The sequence below is a fragment of the Egretta garzetta genome, unplaced genomic scaffold (genome assembly GCF_000687185.1).
Source record: "Egretta garzetta isolate BGI_Z169 unplaced genomic scaffold, ASM68718v1 scaffold97, whole genome shotgun sequence".
Classification (NCBI taxonomy): Eukaryota; Metazoa; Chordata; class Aves; order Pelecaniformes; family Ardeidae; genus Egretta; species Egretta garzetta.
In genome coordinates this window covers 225,459-243,024 of record NW_009260135.1, presented here as the reverse complement: position 1 = coordinate 243,024, position 17,566 = coordinate 225,459, and the positions used below count along the sequence as shown (strand labels likewise).

General features: G+C 38.5%; 1 protein-coding gene across 1 annotated transcript in view; it reads right to left on the bottom strand.

The window, feature by feature from the left end:
* The window catches only part of SLIT3 (slit guidance ligand 3), a gene marked incomplete at its 5' end in the record, with an annotated part of 500,013 nt that overhangs the window by 273,145 nt on the left and 209,302 nt on the right, over positions 1-17,566 (bottom strand). The window lies entirely within an intron of this gene.

Here is a 17,566-nt window from a genome sequence, read left to right as displayed (position 1 = left end):
CCCTTTTGTTTTGAAAGGGAAAAATATGAGTCTGTAGGGGGGTTCACAATTGCTTTTTCAGCTTGGTAGAATGACAAAGGTTGGCAAGCCTAATTTCCAAAAGCAAACTTGCTTTTCTCAAGGAAGTGGACTATTTTCAGGTGACTTTACATTCAAAAACAAGGTTTATCCAAATAACCTTTAAAACCTCCATCCTTTTGCCAATATTGCCAGGTCTCAATGAAATCTCAGTGGTCAACTTTTTTTTTTTTTTTTCCCAACCTATTTTATTAAGAAAACCATGTACTTTCTAAAATCTGAACACCCATCTCTATGGTTTTAATATCCTGACAATGCCGATTGTTTGCATGAATTTATTAGGACTACACATTTATCTAGTATTTTAAGATAAAAGAAATTGTTGCTGAAGATATTGTCTCTAAGCAAATATTATCCAAGTGGAGGCAGGATAGAGAAACAATTAATAAAAGTCACTCAAATATGAAACTTAACTTCCTTTGTTCTTCATAATTTAAGACGCTTACATTCTCATGCTTAAGTTAGGTCCTTATATCCTTTCAAGGAAGATACTGAAGTGTTATCTAGTCAATATTCTTTGAAGTACATGCAGCTATCCATACATGTATTTTTAATAAACTGAAATTAAATTAGTGAAATTTTATGTCCTGGGACACATTAATTAGAACTATGTTATTGTATGACAAATCAACAAGAATAACAACAATACACACATGCCCTACATGCATACAAAACCTTACTGCCATGTTAGTAATTTCTTAATGGGAATTGGGAAGAAAAACAAGATAATTAAAAATACTCTCAGTTTGAATCCAACTACAACAACCGGTAAGGAATGCAATATTTTATTCTCAATAACCACTACCATAGATTGGACATCTGCAGCCTAGAATATGCCTTTTTGTTCCTCCTGCGCTTTCGTTATGTATGAGCCAGGCTGATCACTGCCAATGTAATTTTTAACTTAAGACACTGGGACTAAGCAATATAATGGGGCTGAGGAAGTAACATAATGAAGAAGCTTTTCATTTACTTCTGAAGTTCTCTGGGCTCTGACCAGCCTCGCATCCCACCACTGAGGAACAATAACAATAACTAAGAGCCCGCCAGGGATGGTGCTCTCAGTCCTGTCCCACACACTCAAACAGTATCTATGTATTCCTTTTTGGTCACCTTTCTTTGCTTCCACGTCTTGCATGCTTCTTTTTTATGTCTGAGTTTTGTCAGGGACTCCTTGTTCCTCCTTGCCACCTTTGCTTGAGTCCCTGCTCATTGGGATGGACTAGTCAAGCTTGGAGAAGGTGATCCTTGAATCAACACATCGTGCTTCTGATGATGAACCAGTCTGAAACTTTTTGATTAACTGGACTTTAGAACACGTTCATGTAAGGGGTCTCTAGAAACACTTTATTGTGTTTTATTTCTTGGTAATATCTCCTTATGACAGCAGTCAACTACACTCCTTATGTGATTAGGTAAATGTGGTTTTTCCTCTTTTCTGTAGAGAAGTAGAAATTTTGTCTTAGGTTTTAACAATGAGAAGAGGGAGAAAAGGGAGAGGAGGGAAGAAAAGAAATGGAAAAAGTGGTACTCCAACACACTGTATACTAAAAATAATTCCAAAGCAGTCTTGCCGTTGTTGGTATCTTACTGGAACTACAAATGCAGTGACAGTGCCATGGTATAATCCCAACACAGCATGGAGCAGGGAACGTGTTCTCATCTGTGTATATGCATCATTTACTGTACTTTGCACAAAGCATTACTGTCTGCCCTTCATTACTGCTAATGGAATCTCAAGGTCAACGACCAGTCATAAATGTCCATTCTAAATAAAATGTATTGAAGACACCCTGCCCAATGTCTTTTACATAGGTTTCTGGTGAGACTAGGAGTGTCAAAAACCCAGTTGACCTTTCAAGACAAAAAACATTATCAGCTGTATGGATTTAGATTTTAATCTGTTTCAATTAAGTATACCCACTGAGATTATATATTTCCTGTGGGCTATTCACAGTTTGTGACATGTTTTATCAATATTCATTTTCTCTCCCCCATGCTCATAGTATTTCTCCCACGTGGTGGTCTCCTATCATGCATATGTATGAGGCCTCTGGTGGGAGTACTGGTATTATAACAGTGCTGTAACAGTCTTTGGCATTTTGTTATTAAAAAAATATATCTTTTGTATATTTAGTTTCCATGTCTCTCCCTTCTTGCACAGAACAGCTGTAAGTCATTAAGAATAACCCCACAATCCTCATAGGGCAGGATGAATAATGTTTGAATTCATAGGTAAAGAAGAAAGAAGACAGTCTGACAGAGAAAGTAAAAAAAACAACCAACCAACCCACCCACAAAACAACCAAAAGATTTCCCCATCTCCCCAACTCTTCTGCATAGAAAGCTGCTGAACTGGACAGACTCTGAGAATCAGCAGTGATAGAGCAACATAACCTCTGCGCTAAGCAACACAGAAACTTATCCCAGGGTCCTAGCAAGCATTGGTTTTGATGACATTCAAAATGAACTACTGTCTGAAATATTTCATAGCTTTTTCTTACCATAGAGAGAAACTGATTTTCTGGAAGAGGGAGGAGGAAGAACTGAACAAAGCTACATGTTACCAGGACAGATCTATATGTTGGTTTTCTCCATTTCAATGAAAATAGGTAATATGAAAATAGGTAATATGAAAATAGGTAATATGAAAATAGGTAATATGAAAATAATTTTTTGTACCAGATAGAAAGTGATACTGAGCAGTTGTCCAATTTCCCCTTCAAAAGGAAGGGCCTTTTAATAACAAGTTGGCTTTAAACTCTGAAGAAGGGAAGCAAAGGAGTGGGAAAGCACCAGACAATGGATCCTCTGATGGAGCACATGAGGCCATTACAGCAGACAGACAGTTCAAGAGCAAATAAGGAAGGAATATCTTACCAGTGCTAAAACACAAGATTAGAAAAAAAGGCAGGTTTACAAAAAAACCCAAAACAAAAACAGATAAAGAGAGGCACGTCCTAGAATTACATGGGGAAAAACCCCAGTGCTATCTGCACTTCTGATGGGATGGTCAGCCCAGCTGTAGGCCATCCGTATGCTGACACATTACTTTATGTATTTATGGAAAGGTTATGTCTTTATATAAAAGTTTATGTATTTATAAAAAGATTACACATGTAGTGCTTTCTATAGTCTGACCATAGGATAAGGATACTTCTGGTACAGTTCTTTTGCCCATCTGAAGGCCAAATAGCAACCTACTAGCAGAGTTCACAACACAAGGTACAAGAACACCTTGAAACAGTGATGGTACCTGACAACACAGAAGAGGAAAGCTGTAAATGGACAGTGAATTAAATATAATCTAAATTATCCCTGAAAGCTCATCTGTCAAATTCCATCCCTTCTGACAGAAGCTTTACCCAAACAAAATAACCTTTTCCTCATCATTATCTTCACTGCTTATACCTATTTACCCCAAGGTCACTTACTTCAGACAGAGTAATGAAGGTTCCGTTCCAGAATACATAGCAACTGGGAATTAGAGGTTCTAGCACATTTGTCCTACTCGGCCTTTGATCACAGGTCTAAATATTTCATTTCATATGACACTAGTCACTTCTGCATGAACATACTATATTCTTCTACATTACATTCAGAAGTCTGACCAGTTTGGGTGATACTTAGAACATCAGCAATTGCATAAGGATTTATAACTCCCCCTAGAATATAAGTTATAGCACAGGGATTTACAACTTTTCCAAACAAGACTGAAACTGCTTTATTTATATTGCAGATCTGCAAAGTTCTTTTTAGTTATTTTTTTTTCTTCAGCATAAGAGAGAAATTTCTTTTGACAGCAGAATGTACTGGATCATGTAAAAATACTGTATGGGAAAACGTTTTGAAAATGTTGTTAAATATTTCATACATTGGATGGGAGCAGGTTAACAAGAGAAGACAGAAATGTTTTCATTTGGCTAAGTAATTTTTACAGAGCAAGAACTACAGTCATACTGTATATGTACCAGCCTGTTCAGACCATAAGGGTTAGTTTTATAGGGGTTTGTTCAAGCATATTGTTTGTTTCTAATGAGCTACATTAGCCAGATGCCAAGCTGAAACAATAAACAGCCATGCCAAATCTAATGAATTAAGAAAGAGAGAACTACATGAAGAAATTTGCACATGAAATCAGGTAATAGCAGGAAAGAAAAATCAAGATATATTAAATAAGTAAAAAAGTCTAATATTCAAGTTATAGAGAGATTCTAAACGTGACGACTGATATATTGCTGCCTTTATCATACCTATGCATTTTACTCCAGTATGTGAAAAATTATTTATTCTAAAATGGAAGCACTGGGACTTCTAATAAATCCATACACCAGTAAATATTCCAGACAAAGGATTCATTTTATCATACTGTTTCTTAGAAGAAAATTTTGCATTTAACTACATTGCCATGTCATTAATGCTTGCATGAAACAGGCCTGTGGAGGCTTCCTGAACACAGGCAAGAAGAGAGCAGAAAAGGGATGCCTGGGCTCATTACAAACGATAATGCAGTTTAATGACCTTTTTTTTTTTTTTTTTTTAACAAGGTAGAAGTGAGGTAGGAGTCCATCCGTGTTGCTAACAGAAGCTAAACGAACCGCAAAACAATAGAAGTGTTGTGATGTGCATTATTAACCCAGAGCAAGATAAGCCTCCGTCAAGAAAAGTATTAACGGTTCAGAAAAACTCACTACTCTTTCAGCTTCCGCTATCTGAAATTATTTGCATTTTCAATCCCTTTCCTTACAAGTTAGAAGTGGATAAGCACCTGAAAAAAAATAGCTAGTGAAACAATACATACTGTACATATGGCAAGGGGCAATATAAATTTTTTCAAATATTGGCTGCGTAGCTGTGCTTCTCATTACATGAAGAGAGGTGGCTCTGCTGAATGTTACAGTGATGTATCCTGCTAGCTTGGGTTGATTCACTATGGGCTTTCGTGAGTCAACAGCCCCGCTGCCAGCGCAGCAAAACTAAACGGGACCATCATTACCACCGCAGTAACCAATGCTTAGAATGGAATGCTCAGCAGCAGGATAAATGATACCATTAATGTGTAACTTCCTCCTGCTTTACAAGACACAAGCAGAATTTAAACTGTCCCCAAATCACCAAAACTCAGTAATATGAGCCCTCCACTCTATGTTACAACATTATTAGATGGTGACAAGATGATTAAAATTCAAGTCAGGACTGGATCAGCTCAGTTAACACTGGCTCCCACATCTTCTCTACTTATACCATATATGTGTGTGTGAGCATACAAAAACATAATATCAACTATGAGATTATATACATAAATTATCTATTTTTCAAATACTATCACTGAAACACAGACCACATTGATTAATGGGTTGCAGAAGCTCTAAAATACACATATATTCAAAATAAGCATGAAACAGCTGCTTTTCATGAAGGAGCAACCGTTATTTAGAAAAACTAACAGTCCATTAGTAACTTTGCAGGTGTAAGCCTAAAGGTGCTATGAAAGTTCAAATTATTACTATCATCAGAGAATAATTTTTTAAATCAAGAATAATCATACCACATTATTATAAGATTTCAGAGTACACGTAACTATGTCTACGTAAAAATTCAGCTCTGCTATACTGTAACCACTGGATTATCCAGAATTTTGATTCCTGAACCATCCCTTTGTGATCGGGTTTCATTTGTAAGAATCATTCAGGGTTTTTTTCAGATTTCTTTTGGATTTTATAACACTAGGCAACTAAAATACTATGGGTTGGAAGGATATCTACAGTTGTAGTGGGACAAAAACGTTTATCAGTTTGGCTTACGTACTGTACAGCTACACCCCAAAAGCTTTTAAAATGTGTTCATACTTTGGAACTGGCAAACTTGGAAATCAACTAAAATGTATTTGCCAGAATGAAGCTTCTTTTTCACCAAATGGCTGATCTCCCAGCCTCTGACATACCATAAAAGCCCTATGAAGTTAAGCAGTGGTTGTGCAGTGCTGTAGCTTGAACTTTCTCTTCTCTGTATTTAAGCAGACTTAGCAATTCCTTTTCCTGGAAAACACATAGCTCACACCTCAGCATTAACCACTCAGGGTCTTTTGCAAGAATTGTTTTAAAAGCTAATACAAGGTCTGTATGAAGTTTCTCGGTTAAAGATTACATAACTTGCCAATGGCTTTGTCCTACATAAGGGGACATATAGGTAGTTTAGAAGATTCATTTAAAAAATCCAATGGAATCACTCTTTTGAGTCCTAGCAAATCCATACCACACCACAAATCTCAGCCAACAACCCCACAGTAAATTGTTACCTGGTTTTCTCCAAAGGAAGCAAGCCAAATTACCAATACACCGTGCAGAAGTCGCTGCACTGAAATACCTTCTTAATCTGCAGTACGGCAACACTGATAATGAATTATATAATTTCTGGTTCTGGTATTAGATCGAAGATTTTAAAAAGTAAATTGCAGCACACAAAAGGAAAAAAGCTACCTTCCCAAGGCACAGATGATGTTTAAATTCAATACAGTAATAAAGGATACTTGTATAGCAAGCAGGCAAATCCCTAGTAAATATAACAAACGAATCCTGACACAATACCATTTAATATACTCTCTCACATATCTCTTTATGCATGCTCTTTCCACTAAAACTCCATTATGCTGATCTACTTTAACATTACCTTGTACTGAAACTACTGCCCTCAACTCTGCCTTCCAGATAATTCTTAGGAACTGGGCATTTTGCTCATGTGCCTCCTCACTACTAAGGAATAAAACAGAAAATACTTTTAAAAGGTGATTCTAGAAATATTAAGTTTTAAGCATAATCAAAACCTGTACCCTTTTAGTCTCCGAGAATGCTGCCTGGGGATGTCATGAAGGAAAATACAGACAGACCTTGTAGACCAAAGATTTGTGAGAACATACATGAACCTGTTTTGGAAAATGAAGGGGTAAAGTTCCTAACATGAATGGGCCCTCTTCCTCTATAAAAGACTATATAAGAATTATATAGAAGATACATTACAAAGAAGTCTGCTGAAGTAGAGACTGCTACCTTGCAAAAACCATGATCTTTACCCACACCGACATACTTTGCCCTAGCACCCTTTGCTCACAGAGAATGCAAAGAAGCTACTGAATGCAAATGAGATGGATAGAACAAAATGACCTCAAGTTCAAATCCTATAAAATACCTCTAGCTATGTTTTTACAAGCTCTTCTTAGAGATATGTTTAATTAAAATAAAAGCACGATGATATATGCCACTGTGCAAAGCTATTCTGATAACCAGAGTAGCTAAGAAATAACAACATAAAAGTTCCCCTTAAGAGAATTATTTTAGAAAGGCGCACAGATCACTGCATCTGCAGCTTGTGGCCAATTTATCATAAGCCTACTAATTCTTCCAGTGCTTCAAGCGTATTTCAGGAAAAGTTTATGGAAAAAGAAAGATAGAGCCTTTTTCTAATCTCTGCTTCACTGGGAGACAGAAAAAGGTATTATTCATTATATCTTTTTGTTCTGAGGAAAATTTAAAAAGGAGAATCAGTAATTGAGCTTTCTAGACTTTAGCTGATGCTCAAAATGGTTTTGGTTAGAAAATACACATTTCTTACTTGCTTGTTGTGAGTTTGCCAGGGCAGGCTTGACATGAAAAACTATTTATTTCCTAAAGAAGGTATTTTCAGAGAGGTAGTATATGCCACACCAGACATATCAGTATCTGCTCCTTATCCAAAGGCTGTGACAAATACAAAGCACATGGGAAAATGGAAGGACTCTCAGCCTCCTTGTGGCGATAGCAAAGTACTTCACTGGCCGGATTCTAAACACTTCAAGACACCTTCCTTTAATGTTTTTTTATTGAGAGGAAAATGGAAGAAGGTGAATATATTATCTACGTAAACCCTTGCATAGATGCTATTTTTGTAGACAAAAAGTAAGTTAAAAACCAAATAATTTTCATCTAAACCCTTCAGCTTTGTAACATACTGTTTTGGGATGGTAAGCAAGCTCCTCTCTGGTCCATAGGATGGAAATGGAGCAGAGCTACAGTCAGTGTAAACCAGCTGGTTTTCCTCCAGCAGACTTTGCAGGCCACGGGGCTCCTCTCCATCGTCTCTCGCTGCAGTGTATTTTCAAGTCCTGACTCAGTCTGTCCTTTCCGTATTTTGCATTCAGTGGAGAGGGGAGTTTATTCTTTACTGCTCCCTATGCCATCTGATTCTTCAAGTCTCCTTATCTTCAGCATGCCTTCAGGAAATCAGCCTGCAAATAACAGTCCCTTCACAAACACCACAAGAAGGATTGCTTTACGAGACTATTATGGATTGCCAACTATTAGACATAGCTTTCCAAACAGGGGTGGCCCCTGACCCTCACAGCCCTGGCCACACAACAACCTTGCAGGGCTGTCACCACCTCCTGGCAGTAACTAATGTGCTGCAATCACAGCTGGAGTTCACAGGTTTAAGCAGCCTCCTTTGCACAACATAATGATGCCCCACAGTAACCGTAGTGACGCATTTTTTACAGCAATGCCTTTTAGTACTAGGAAAGAACATTGCAAAGGCATAGGTCTGAATAACTCCCACTGAAACTTAACAAATACAGAGGTACTAATTAACAGCATACACAACACAGCTTACTGCCAACCTCGGCATTAAGAATCTTTCCTCTGTGGTTTGTCAAAAATTCCAACTTGCTTTATGACAATTCTGACCTCCATAAATTTGCCACAACCACTGCACCTAGTTATGAGCCAGGTAAGCAGATGTTTTTCTGCAGTCATTATTGTTGTGGTAAAGATGGACACAGGGTGAGGTTCGTTTTTGCAACAGCAGCGGTGCTGCTCGCTCTTGCTGTCCCATCAGAGATTACTGCCCCGACTGGAACGTCACCAGGGTGGTTCAGGTAAGCTTTCCCAGGCCTGTCTCCATTGAAACGAGCCAAGTTAGCACTGCCATTGTTTACACAGGTTAAGCTAACAGCGCTGAATCAGGCAATAGACAAATTCCATGAACAGCTTAACCAGTGGACCCAAATGCACCCTAATGGGCATCTGGAAAGAGACTTTGAGATTAATTCTAAGCAAGGGTCATAAAATTGCTATAAAATTAGGGATTTTTTTGTGTTTGGGGTTTTTTTTCTTTTTTTTTTTTAAACAGAAATCTTAGGCTATCAGCAGTAGTTATACAGCTGACGGCTGTCTGAACACAGAATTACCATTCTTGAACTGGCAGGCCAAGCCTCCCACTCTTCATCAAAGCCACAAAGCAATAAAAATATTTAGAGGAGGACTCCTTAGAAAAAACAGGCTTCAGGGCAGAAGATCTGGATGCACTCTTGACTAGCAGCATGTTACTACAGTCTCAGGCCAGAACATGACCTCAACACATTTTTTCTGTCTAAAAATAGCACTGAAATGTGAAGAAACAGGCAGGTGTAAAGGGAACATAAAAATATTACTAAGTATCCTCGCATTCATTACAAAGAGCTGGGTACACAATCACAGAAAAGAGAATCATCTCAGTCACAGGTGAGTTTGGAAGGAACCTCTGGAGATCATCTAGTTCGACCTCCCTTCTCAAAGTAGGGTTCAACTAGAACAGGTTGCTCAGTTTCCAAATTGCTAAATGTTCTGTATTTCAATTTGTGTCCATTACACCAGGCACCACTGAGAAAAGCCTGACTCCCTTGTCATTACTCCCCCGCATCGGGTATTTATACACACTGACAAAATCCCCCTCTGAGCTTTCTGTTCCCCAGGCTGAGTAGGCCCAGCTCTCTCAGTCTCTTCTCTTAAGTCAGATGCTCTTTGTGGCCCTTTCCTGGACTCTCTCCAGTAAGTCCATGTCTCTCTTGTATGGGGTCACCCAGAAATGAACCCAACATCACCTGCAAGCTTGCTGAGGGTGCACTCTGTCCCATCTTCCAGGTCATTAATGGAGATGTTAAACAACACAGATCCCGTAATAACCTCCGGGGTACCACCACAGGCTGACTACTGCCAGATGAATTCTATGCTGCTGGTCACAACCCTTTGAGCGCCTTGCAGTTCAACCAGTTTTCAAGCACCTCACTGGCCAGTTTTTCAGCCCATTGGTTTGTCTGTGAGGATGTTATGGGAGACAGCATTCTGCTACCAGTAGGAACATCACTTAATTTTCCTATGCTAGGATCTTTGAACTTGAAGCAAAGTTTCATAAGCCATGGTAAAAGCAAAGGCCAGTCCTCTGAGTCAGTGCTGAACACAGATGTATGTTTTTAAATGGAAGCAGAGATTCCAGTTTCTCCCAGCAACTAAAGGCCAAGGTATCTTTGTTATTGTCTAATTGTACATGTTTCCTGCATGTATGGATGTCCCTGTAGGCATCCAACTCTATCAAGATCAAGAAAGCAACAGAGAGTCGATGCTCAAAAATTTATCACATGTTCTGTCAGTGATCCTGCTTTTCTTTGGGAATCCCCTTCTCTAGAAGACAGTCAAATTTCAGAGACAGTTTTCAGGTTTGTATGGACACATACTCTCTCAAAACCTCAAGCACAACGCACCATAGTACACAAGCACAATATGTGTATGGCGCTTATGCTACTAACCTTGCTCAAATCTCTACTTAAATAAACGTGCTGTGATTCGGAGATATTGACACATATTTCCAGGCAACATTCCAGGTCAGATTTGTCATTTTAGTTAGATTTTGTATTAGTAATTTGAAAAGCTTTTCTTCTACCACTTCTGATGGAGCCAAGTCTCAATTTTAATCCCCAGCTATACCAGTGCCTCTACCATAAAGACTTTGCAAAGTCACTCACCTTCTGCAAAATTATTAATAAAGTTTATATCCTATCAACATAAATATACATTTATACATCAATAAAAATGACGTAATGGCTAGGTTACATCAATTAACTCAAAACAAGAATGCCTTCAAAGACGCCAAGTTTTCTTAATGAAGTAGAGGCTTCCAATACAGGTTCTCTAATACTGTTGGTCTTAAAGCCTGACAGATTATTTATACAAATTGCATGTTATTAAAACCTACAGTACCATAAAGCTGTTATATGAAGGAGCTCACTATGTTAACTGTCTTTAGCCCCCTTAAGTTATAACCCATACTTTTGCAGATTTCCTGGTCTGATACAATGGTTTGACTATGTGCAGTCCTCATCCTGCAGGAAGACAAGAATCTGTCCATAGAGGCAGTCTGTCATCAGTTTTGTATGGGCTCCTTTCTGCCGCAAGGCAAAACACATGCATCGGACAGGATGCAAAGACTACTCCAGCAGAGTCAAGTCAGGTTTTAGGCACCTTCCATGCTCAATGATATCTGAGAAGAGTCAAGAACATATAGACTAAAATGTTGAGCATGAAAGTGCGCTGAAGAATGTGTATGTATGTTACTCAAAATTAAGATACAGAAAGATTTTTCATGAGGAAAGGAATTCTGTCTCTCCCTCCCACGTTTTGACAAACGAGGATCATTAGCTAGCGAGAAATCAAGAGAAACCTCTGCTGTAAAATTATTCTCTTTGCTCCCATGGGTGCGACAGCTTCACACAGAACATCTCAAATATAGCAGTCAGTTTCCCATTCCTCAACATCTAAATGGAGCAGTATTTCAAAGATCACCTGTGAGCTTATTTATAACCAACTCGTGGCTTTTTATTGTTACGATAACATTCAAATAAAAAGAGCTGGATATCAAAGCCCAGGTACAAATTCCAGTTGCGCACTACCTTTCCTGTCTTTTCCTTATACATTTACCCTCCAGGTCTTCCCTTTCAAGCAGGCACAAGCACTCTTTCAGCCAAAGGAGAAAGAAGATGAAGCTTTCCACTCCTCCCTTCTGTAAGACAGCTTGGAAAGCAGGTGACTAGCATCAGATATTCTCTTCTGTTTGAGTGGGTTCAAAACCTGCCTTTCCCCGTCAGAAGAGGGAGTCATTAACATCAAACTAGCACCTATGCTGGGGAGGGCAGGCTCTTCTCACCTCCCTCTTGAAGTCGCGCCATTGACAGAAAGAAAAATAAACTTTCCAGAAAGACCAAATCAGAAAGAAGCCGGACTAGAAAGCAGCAGTTAAAAGAGTTGCCTGGAGGAAGGAAAACCCGGGTTGCCCATTTTTGCTGTAAAGCTATTTACGTACTTTATCCAGTGACATACATGCAAAAGTAAAATGTGAAAGTGATCTCTTGGAGTGGAGAGTAGAAGCCAGTGGTTTCACAGGCACTGGATTTAGCCCTCATCTCCCCCCCCACCACTATAATGATTTCATACAACTGACTTTCAAGATTAATTGCTTCTGATTCATGCCTGCCTGAAGTCAGAGTAAACCACTTAATTAGATTAACTGATCTAATAAAGCGGGGAGCTACACAAAGATCTTAAAGCTCCAGTTTTCCTCCCCCAGGGACATCCTTCACACACCCCCTAAAAGGGCCTTTTTACCATAACGACAAACAAATTCTCCCAAAGACGCACCCAGATCACCTCAGCAAAAACATCTCTAGAGGTCTATCCTTTAGCATCGATATTCAGGCTTAAAAAGTAAAAACCTCAGCCAGTAACATGTGTTTTGTTGTAGGTGAAGTACATGGTCCATCCCTTTAAATACAACAAAAGACATTTCTTCCCCCTCCTTTGCCTGTTCTCTTTACCTTTAAAGAGTAGGATAGGGCATGCTGCTTTTTCCTGAAGAAGCACACCAGATTTCCTGTCTTAAACACACTCTATAATTAACAACCAGCAAATAATGAGTACCCAGGATATATAAGTCTATTAGAGTGCTGGCAGTGCTAAAGACTCATGCTGTTTCACTGTGGGCTCCACTTGAAGAGGTGATTTATGGAGGACATTTTTTTCATTAAGTAATAGCAAATGGTTTCCACCCTCACAGTACCCAGCAATCTTCTGGGAACAGAACAGCGATATTGAGTCCTTTTCTGGAGAGGATCATTTCAAGGACTTTGGCTAGAACATAAAATGACAATCATTTACTCAAGGTCAGGAAAAAATAAGGGCAAATACAACCAGAGGTTAAGCATAAGGTGCTTGATTGCATAAAATCTGTCAGTTAGAGAAATAATACAGTTGCTTGCAAAACTACCAAGGGCTCTAACTATACCCTTGCAGAAATAAAAAGAGGGCCAGATTGTCACCAGGTGTCTCAAATCATCATTACTATTGCTACTTCTTCTATAGTCATTATTACCCCTAAACAGCTAAGCTCTTATTTCCCTTAATTACTCTAAATACTTCTACCTTGAGTGAATCATATAGAAAGCTTCACTATAGAGACAAAGCTTTGAGTACTGCCTGTGTGCCAGCTAATACCAGAATAATATTGGTACCTAATCATTTCAATTACTGACTTCCTTCTCCCCTAGGAGTAACTGTACAGAAGAACAAAATATAATTACATTGGCACTCCTGCTATTGCAATCTACTTTCTCTGCAGTTCTCCAGTGCTGTTTACTACAAGACTCTGCCTGCTAATACGGATTTCTCCAGTATACAGACATGCAAGAGTCAAAATATCATTATTATAATACCTTGCCCTCCTAGGCAACTAATTTAAGACATGCAAATATTGTAATATTAAAATAAACTTTATGACATTCGTGAGAATTCTTCTTCACATATCATGGATACAGGTGCTGAAGTATCAGTGACAGCACACCAAATCACCAGAGGTAGGAAAAAGTATACCGGAGTCTTGGCTCCCAAAGATCCAACACTCATTTTCTCACATGTTTTCTCCCCCTTGCATTAATTAAAAAAATATTGCCTACCTTGAAAGATCTCGGTTCAGGAGTCCAAATAAGTGCGTACAGCTACAAACACAGCTTAGTTTTCTGAGTTGCCAAGAACAGATGTTGCTGTGACTTGGTCTCACAAAACAGGAATACCAGGCAAAAAAATGCCTCTATATATTAAATTAATACCACTTCATGACATAATAGAGGTTTTTCTTATTTCTTTTTTCTTCTTTCTTTTTCTTCAGTACAGTCTTACAATAAAGTATGACTACAGGATAGAAAATCTTAAGTCCCCGTGAAATCCAAGGACTGAGCTGAACACTGGAAAAGTAGTTTATTTGAAACACCCACCAGAGCCTTGGAAGAACCTCCCTCCCTATAATACCACTGTACCATGGCAAAGAGGAGAATGAAAACAGTGTGCAAGCCACACCAACACACCGAATTACAGTTACATGGTTGTTCTCTAACCAAGGACATGCACTTCCGCAGCACTCGCTGGGAACACAGGCAAAGATACAGATTCATCCCATTCCCAAAAGCACCATAAATTGGAAAGCACTGTTGTTGTGATCTGTATAGGCACACAATTTTCTCTCAACTTATATAACAATTGGCTCTGTGCTTACTCTTCCATTTAAATTGACTTTGTAATAGCCTGAACATGAAAAGAAAGCAAGCACAGAGCCCACTAATTTGTTCAGTCATCATCACTTTACTTTACTACTTCTCTTAATTTCTTTCCTTCGGTACCTCATATAATGGAGGAGATTTTGCAAAAACTACAGCTCCACTGCAGAACAAAAGCTGTTTTCTCAGAGTTCAAAAGAGCATGAATGCTCACTTATAATAAAAGAGGGGGTCTGCTTTCTGAGTTTGGTGAAGAGGGTGAAATCGGAGGCGTTCCATATCTACGTTCACTTTGAGAGATGACAAGCAGTTCCCCAGGGGCTCTCTGAAACACGTGGCAGGCAGGGCTCCTCACGTGGGGCATGCCTGGGGGTTGCCTGGGGGATGCGATGAATACATGCATGTTGTAGATGTTCTGATCCCAAGAGCTCTTTGACCAGGTCTACGCACTGAGCATCACCTCCTGCCTTCTGGATATGATAACATAACCCTCGGAGCAGAGGGGCACTCTGCCTGTCGCTGCTATAGCTGGGATTTGCTGTTGAAATCCAGCAGGCCCAAATCATACAAAACACTTAATGGTTATTATAAATCTTACATGACAAAACATGCTTTCCGTGATGTATCTGTGAGAACACTCCCAAACTCTTAATGAGAATCTTAATCTGTCTCTCTCTAAAACATAAAAAACTGCTCTGTGTGCTCCCTAGGAAAAAAGGGTTGTGTTTGTTGTCTTCTGCCCTTTTTCCCACATTTTCAAAAATCCAATCTTTGAATCCCATAGGAGCCAGAAGATGTGCTAGCTACTATTTTGACTCATGCTGGGCCCTCCAACATCACCTATATAACATGCTACGATGTGCCATGCACACAAATCACTTCCCATGAGCAGCACCAACAATCTCATAAAAATCACACTACATAAATTTTAACATTAGCATTGACCTACACATACAACGTACACATAACAATGCTTCAAAAGTAACAACGTTTTGTAAATAACTCCTCCTTTATTAACTAAAACTTTTGTTTAATGCCACCACACTTCTCTATCATTTCTCCACTCATTCTCCACTCAGAAATGTAATTTGTCACAACCTGTACTTTTCTGTGCGTGGCAAGGGATACATTTTAGCTAACAAGCAACGAATCTTATACCTGCCCAAATTTCTGCTCTCCTTAACACTATAAAATGCTCATATTAAGAGGCATTTGATTGTTTGCTAAAGATAAAAAGATGTATTTTTAAAGATATAAAAACTGCCCTGCAAAATAATCAGTCTGCAAAAGCAAATCTTTCCGTTTTAATAGATTCATTAATATCCTGCCCTCCACAGTACTTTGTTATCTAAGTCAGTCTGTGCTGCTCAGAAAATCTCCATAAAGAAGCAAAAGAGTGGTTAGTACAACTACACACATTTATTTCATGGGAATGCATGCAGTACTCTTAATATTCCTTACACTAGACAACTGGAGATTCAAGCAAGAGTTCAGAGTCTGCACTTCTTGTCTTACTCAGAATTGAATTCTATTAATCTTAATTACTTTAATTGATGATGCTTAAAGCTAAAGTGTAGATTAGAGTGAAAGCTCAGATGTTTCAGCAGTCCTGTATTGTAATGCTGCCCTTAGGTTTTAAAAAGGAAGGAAGGATTTGGAGAATTCACTTCTAGTCTAAGTTTTCAAAAGCCAAGAAGCCTGGATTTCATCCCATCAGAAGAGTCTCCAATACTCATTTTACTTAGATAAACAGGGAAATCCCTGCTTACAAAAGGCAAAGCCTTTCAAGATGATGACTTCTTTTTATACTGTTACTACAGTATAAATACTAACTGTATTAGTTAGTATAAATACTATCATTAGCAGCTGAGTTAGTAAGTGCTATTTGTTGGTTTAATTATTAAAAAATGCAGCTTAACTAAAGTCTGGTGGAAAGTGTATTTCCGGAGTTCCAATAAACAGTCTGTCTTCCCAACATCCACAGCTTAAGAATTTTCTTAATATTTAGCAAAATTGCAAAGGGTAGAAGAGGACACAAAACATAATTTTGCAACTGCCACATCATTCTTCAGCACATCACTCCCTTCCACTCAACTTGATTCTGCCTAAGGTTAAAGATGAAATGAGCAAAACCATCCATTGTCACAGGCCTTGTTCAGCATCGTGATAATTTTAAGTACTTTTATGTGACACAAGTACATGTAGGAAAAAAAAGTTGGATTTGTTTCCACCTATGCTAATACTTAAACACTTAAGGTCTTGTTTTCACTATTACTCCTGGAACAGAAAAAAATAGGAGTTTGATTGGGATGTATCTTTAGAGAGTGTGACTTGATGAGAAATCACTAAATTATATTTGAATACTGACATAGGATGAAGCAGTCCCTCCAAGCAGAAGGACTGCAGGTCATTTTGTAGTGGGGCACTTTCCTTGGTGGTAGGAGATGTGCTTTAAGACTTGCTCAGTCAAAGGCAGGTCTGATGTGGATGTCCCACTCCTTACATGAGTGCCCTGAGCACTTGACTTAAAAGGAAGAACTAGTCTGAAAAATTCTGCTAAAATGAAGTCAAATTCTCAAGTAGTTTCAAATGCCTGAATAAAGCTGGTGACTAAAAAGGCACTGTGGTGGTATATTGACTTTTGTTGACACAACTGTACACAAGAAACAGTTGGAGCCAATCCAAGGAAGTCATGTACCATTGATCAGGTATCAGCTTTGAAAGGTGAATGCCACTCAGCTTACAAAAACATTGTTGACAGCATAATATGACTATATATGACAGACATATTTAACAGAAAATTGAGTTTCATATCAAATTATAATAGAATTTTATTATTTAGCAGCTACATGAATGACCTGTTCTGTTGCAAGAATATGCAATCTATGTCATTTATTTAGCTTTCATTATAGTATCTGAATAAATTACACAATGCTACCTAATCAAGGACTCTGTTCAAGCAGAAGACACATTAAGTTCAGTACTTCCCAATACCTCAGGCTTTTTTTTTTTTTTTTAGCTGTTGAGAGACTAAGAATCCACAGATAAATAGAACTTAGTCCTGTTTGGTATGGGTAGGATTTGTCAATAAGGGAATCCAGCTTA